The 6,000-nt window shown below is 43.3% G+C and overlaps 1 protein-coding gene across 1 annotated transcript in view; it reads left to right on the top strand.

Annotated features, from left to right (window-relative positions):
* The first annotated feature begins 960 nt into the window (after positions 1-960).
* Positions 961-6,000, top strand: part of CCSER1 (coiled-coil serine rich protein 1) — an 898,936-nt gene continuing 893,896 nt past the window's right edge. Inside the window, exon 1 of the mRNA XM_054591576.1 lies at positions 961-1,247. The gene's annotated coding sequence lies outside the window, so the exon portion shown is untranslated. The remainder of the gene's footprint in view (positions 1,248-6,000) is intronic.

The following is a 6,000-nucleotide window of genomic DNA, read 5'->3' as shown; positions in this document are numbered from 1 at the left end:
TCCATCTGCTGTACTGCCTACTAAAGACATAAATATATAGGAGTGGAGAGAAGAAGGGCATGGATGGGAAAGAGTTCAGGACCCGGTATAAACGTGAAAGGAAATGAGACAGTGCAATGGGAGAGAGAATTAAGGAAAAGTAAATTATGTAAGCAACAGCACCATGTATTGAAGTCTTCTCCATCTCTAAAGCGGCAAACTTCCTCCAGGGGCCCATCTGTCAAAAAATGGCAACATGGTAGCTGGTTCTGTTTGGAATTCCTGCGTTGTCCAGGACCGTAGGTGTAGGAACCCAAGTTCCACTCCAGTTCACAGTCCCGATGCTTCCATTATCCTACAGAAAAATTCATCGCTGTAAATGGTTCCTGGAAGGTGTGACCTGCTTTTAGGAAGGAAAGACCTGTCAGGATGTTAATAGGTTGGGTGAAGGTGAAAGGGGAGAAAGAGCCTCACAATTTCCTCCCTGAGAGGAGAAGAAAGAAGACAACATTAGAGGTTTGGAGAGAAAAGATCCACTGCACTTTCAGATCTTCATGGTCCCTTCCTTTTGGCTTTAGGCCCCTCTCTTATTCTCTCTTGACCTGCCTCTGCGCTTGGACTCGACTTATGCAAAAGGATGGGCTAAAGGGAAAGCCAAGTCAGCACGGTCAGATACGGCTTCCCATGAAATGAAAACTCAGCAGCCGGCCGGCAGTGGGTGTGCGCGCGTTAATGTGTGAGTATGTGTGCGTGGAAACCAGCGGACGCAGTTGGCCCGGCGCCGCCCCAGCCCCTCCCCCCACCAAACCCTATAAAGGCCGCGCTCGCCACCGCCCTCCTCACAGTCGAAACGCTGCCTGCCGGGGAGGTGGCTCCCGGGCTCCCCACGCAGTCACACTCCGCGCACTCACACACTTGGAAGCGCCTCCCCACGTCCCTCCCCTGCCCTCCTCTTGCTCTGCTCTTCTCTCTCTCACCACAAATAGTCGCCGACCGACTGCCAATCCGCCTCTCTCTCTCAACAACATGACTGACTGGGAAGCGGTGGCTCAGGCAGAGCAGCTCTGCGGGCGCAGGCAAGAGGAGCAGGAGGATTATTAAATAACGCAGCTCGACTCTGTGCAACTGGGAGTGGAGAGAAGGAGCCCAACAGCGGAGAAGGGAGGGAGGGCAGAGGAGGGGGTCCAGGAAAGACACCCCCGTGCCCCGAAGACATAAACCCCGGAGTGCCCGGGAAGAGCCTTAACAAGCGGCGCGGAGCCCTCAAGGTAGTAACGCCCCAGATGCCACCGAGCCCGGAGGGTCGCGCGTCGCGTCGCCGGGGCCAGCTCCAGGCGGACGCCGGGACGACCGCCCGGCAGGTGACCGCGTCGTGCTCTGGCCGCCCTGGAGCAGCCCCCGCCCAGGCCCGGGGCACCGGGAGCTGGCCCAGCCTGCGCGGCGCGGAGACCTGGCCTTGCGGGCGGGGTGGGAGGGAGGCGGACGGGCTCGCTCCCTGCTGGCCGGTGACTCCCGGCGGGCTGCGTGGCCTTTCACTCAGTGCTCCAGATCGCTCTGCTCCCTGGAGGCGCTGTCGTCGCTCCAGGGTGATGCGGAGTGTGGCCGGCCCAGGAGGGAAGAGTTGGCGCAGGGTCGGGGCCGCTCCTCTCTCTCGCCGCCCGCGTCCCGCAGGTTGGGGCGCCCGGGCTGCGGACGCCAGGGCGGGGGCGGGGGCGAGGAGGGGGAGGGGCGGGGAGCCCAGGGCTCCTGGCTGGAGCCGCAGTGCCGGACCCGGACCGCCTCGTGCTCCCGCGTGCTTGTCCTCTGGCTCTGGCTTCCTGGATTGGATGGGAGTCCCTCCCCGGCGGCGCAGGAACAGCAGCGACTTAGTGTGAACAAATTGCTTTGTGGTGGCGTGTCAAGGGCTCCAGGAAGGGGTGTGAGTGTGTGAGTGTGTGTGTGTGTGTGTGTGTGTGTGCGCGCGCGCGCGCGCGCGCGTTTGTTCGTTCGTGTGTATTCGCGCTCCCGATTAATCTGTGCGCTGGTCCACCTGAAAAGAAAATCAGTCCTGAGCCGAAACCGCAGGTGGCCCCTTGGGCCCTCTTATCTTTTGGCTTGTTTCTCTGGGGCTGACAGGGTACCACCCCGCGGTAGAGGTGACGGAGGGATTTGTGAATGGTGCCTCCCTGCGTGTGGAAGGCTGAGCCTTGCTGATGTCAAGGAGGAGGTATCCCGAGTGAGAAGAAAGACTATTTATGGCAAAGAGTTGTGAAATTTCTCGGGGTTCCTTTCTGTGTATCTTAAGTTTCATTCTCTCTCTCCCTCCTTCTCTGTCCCATCTCTCCCCTCTTCTTTCACGGAATCAGAAGCAATTTTGCTTTCCCCCTTTTGTCGTGGGACCTGTAATATGAAATGAAGGAAGTCAGAAAGTCACTTGTCTTTTACAGGTGGAGAAAAATGCTTCTTAGATCTCTTGCCCTTTAGTGTTTTTGTGTAGTTATTCTCTACTCCTCTTAACGCTGCAGGCCATCAGTAGGACCCACAAGACAGAAAGTACCTACTTGATTTCAACAGCTTTTATTTCTAATATCTTTACAGTTGAATAGCTTCCCACTGAAATGTAACACATACCCTCCACCCCTATCCCTAAGAAAGGCTGTTAAAAATGATGTGCACTCATATTTTACTATGAAGATGGTTTTATTAAAAGTGTTGGGGAGGAAAGAGAAGCGGACACGTAACTGAATTTATATTGATTATTACCGATTAAAAAATTAAAAACTAACTATTAAGAGAAGACCTAAAATACAGTTTCAGTTTCTCTTTCTATTTGCCTTTTAACAGGTACAGATTCCAAACGCATTATGTGAAGCTTAGATATAAGTTGAGACAGTGTCTGTCAACTGTGCTTTAGCAAAAATGCATGTGCTTTAAAACTTAGCAGCCCATGCTTTTACAAATTGCTTTGTGGTGGCGTGTCAAGGGCTCCAGGAAGGGGTGTGAGTGTGAGTGTGTGTGTGTGTGTGTGTGTGTGTATGTGCGTACGCGATCGTTGACTGGGTTGTGACTGAGATGGTAGGACAGTGTTCTTATTATTTTATTTTTAAAAATATTTTGTTGTTTGTGCTATTACAACGATCCAGATTTTTCCCTCTTGTTCCCCTCCACCCAGTGTCATTATTTTAAACTGGTGTATTTCTAAGGCCAGCCTGCGAAGCACAGTGTTTTTAAAACATTGAAATTCCATGTTGCGACCACCCCTTCAATAATTTCGTAGAGAAGCTAGAGAAGTAAACTGATTGACCTCTTGTATGAATGACTTGTCTTCCTTTTATATTAATTAGGGAGCTCCTTATTTTGATCAAAACATGCCAACTGTTTTAAGGTGTTTTCCCCCTGACTGTGCAAGTAGCTTTCCTTATCACTCCTATTCATATTTAAGACAGAGCAGAGTTAAGGATTTGTTATTTTGATTTGGTTATGTTCATATTAGTTTAAAATACATTTTCAACATTGGTGCATGGGCAGCTTTATATATTATCTTAGGATGAAGACTGAGAGCCCCACGGAGGGTTGTTCCTGAATCACTGCAGTGTAGAAGAAATACTGAGGAATTTTACTTGATGAACTGTGTTATTATAATTATTAAAAAGTCATATTTATGAGTATTTTGTTTTTTGACACTGTCAGAATCAGGAACTGTTTAATGGTGCATCATTTATACTATAGGATGTAAATACATCAAACTCATGAAGTTGCAAATTGAAAATATATTTTATAATTATTCAACTCTTTAGTGCATTTTATTATTCAACATAGCACTCGTAGTAGACAACCTGTCATGTGCAAGTTACTTTCTAGACATTGTACAGAACGTGGTTTTGTAGCTCTCAGCCCATCAGGTACTTTACATTTGGGAGGAATCTGATGCTCATGCTTGAACAGAGTTAACAACTCATGGCAATAAGAGATTGCATGTCTAATGAGGACTGCAGGGGTTCAGAGCATGATAATAACATTTCATACTGGGTTTTGTTTGAAAGGCCTTCAGAGGTGGGTAGATTTCCTTGGTCTTGATCTTACAGGATAAATAAGATTAGTGGCTTATGGATGAGAATATGAAGTATAAGATGCAAGTCTCTTGGAATTGTAGAAAAGAACAAAAGATGTGAGAAAAGATAAGTTTGATTTGAAATAGATTTAGATATTGCAAAGTGGTTGAATTTGTTGTTCCAAGTGCAGGGTGAGTCTGTTTTTGATATAAAACATTTTGTACACTCTATTCTTGGAATGAATTTTCAACACATGTTTTTGTATCTTAGAAGACAAATGTCTGACTTTATATTGCCTTTTAATGAAAAAAAGTGCTTGACATGTATTTGTAGACAATGCTTACTCTAAAATATTTAAATATACCACATCATACTAAATGTTGAATTTGGTATTAATAACAGTGTTGCACATACAACCTCTTTAAAGCATATTTGAGGTACATCGTTAAGCAACCCTTCTTAGATTTTCTCTAAAAAAAAAAGTATGAGATATGTAGAAAAACAGCTGTATAATAATAAGCATTTATTGAGGGCTTTCTATTATATTCTTTGTATAAAATACATAACCCATTAAACAACATATTTTATATAATATTTTTAAATATGAGTGCATCCACATAATAGTTCATATATCATGTTATATCATGTAATAGTTCATGTTATTTTCCATGAAGGGCTTGTGGAGAACAATTTTAGAACTGTAGCAACAATTTTAAAGATATTTTAACTGTATTCTGGTAAATAGATTGTATTAGTAATGGAAACATTTCTCTAAGCATTTGGAACTTAGTTGTTTTCTTTGTATGTATGTTTGTTTTTATAAACATACAAAAATATTTAAAATGCACTTTTCCATTTTAAGACTACAAGGGGAAATGTGTGAATTGACTTTTAGCCTGTCTTTCAATATGACATTACAGAAGTATGGTATGGTGACAGTAAAGAAATAGTACAAATATTAGATATAACTATCAATAAATAACAATACAATTATTGTATTTTCATGTTAGTTGAATTAAAAGAGTTTCTCATATATTTATTTTATTGACAGTGAACAGGTAAGAGTTATTAGAAAAGTGAAAAACCTATTAAATCACCTATTTCATATCTGTGCCGGAATGGGATGATTTCCCAGGTAGTCAGAGTACAAACCAGACTATCTGTTAATTGGTCTGGTTTGTAACTTTCGAGTTTGGTTTTGGACTGTATGTCCCAGGTGTATCACTTTGATAATATAATCTCTCCTACTGTGTGACTGACAGCTTCTGCATGATTTTCCTTTTGGTAGTGACAAAATCTGTTGGATTTATATTGAGAACATTCGCTTCTATCAGCAGTATTATCTTTGCTATGCATGAGTGTCAGTTAAAAATAAAACATAAGGTCTGGGCTGGGATAGGCAGTGAAAAAAGATGAGGAGATTTCAATATACAGCTTAAACTAAATATAATATAAAAATGGAAAAATTACCAGTCTGAACTGCAGTGGATACAGTACCAAGATACTGTTATCAGTTTTTATTTTTAAGTTGCCATATTGCATTTTAATCTTTTCATGTGGGCTAAATAAAATGCCAACAAAGTGTTGAAAGTGCATACTAGGTTCTGTGATATAATGCTAAAACTTTTTTACAAAGCTTTCTATTTAGGTAATTGACAGGTGAAATTTATTGTTTGGCTAAATTGTGGCCCTGTACATAGATTAATTTAAAACATAGCTTTTGATTTTGCATTATTTACACTGTATTAACAATTTTTAAATTTCAATTAAACCAATTAAAATTTTGAATACCATAACTGTTCTGAAACGAAATAAAATCTAAAGATCATTTAAAAGAAAACATCTTATCTAATGGCAAATTCTTAACCTAAAGTGGTAGTTCTCAAAATGCGGTTCCCTGAGCAGCAGCACCGGTGCATTGTTTAAATGCCAATCCTACTGTTACAGGTGGGCACAGGTAACCAAGTTCTTGGTGATTACGGACAAAAAA

This window comes from Pteronotus mesoamericanus, unplaced genomic scaffold, assembly GCF_021234165.1.
Source record: "Pteronotus mesoamericanus isolate MK-2021 breed Mesoamerican mustached bat unplaced genomic scaffold, CSHL_Meso_final scaffold_232, whole genome shotgun sequence".
In the NCBI taxonomy this organism is placed as follows: Eukaryota; Metazoa; Chordata; class Mammalia; order Chiroptera; family Mormoopidae; genus Pteronotus; species Pteronotus mesoamericanus.
The sequence above is the reverse complement of the archived record's forward strand: the minus strand, read 5'-3'. Positions and strand labels throughout refer to the sequence as shown.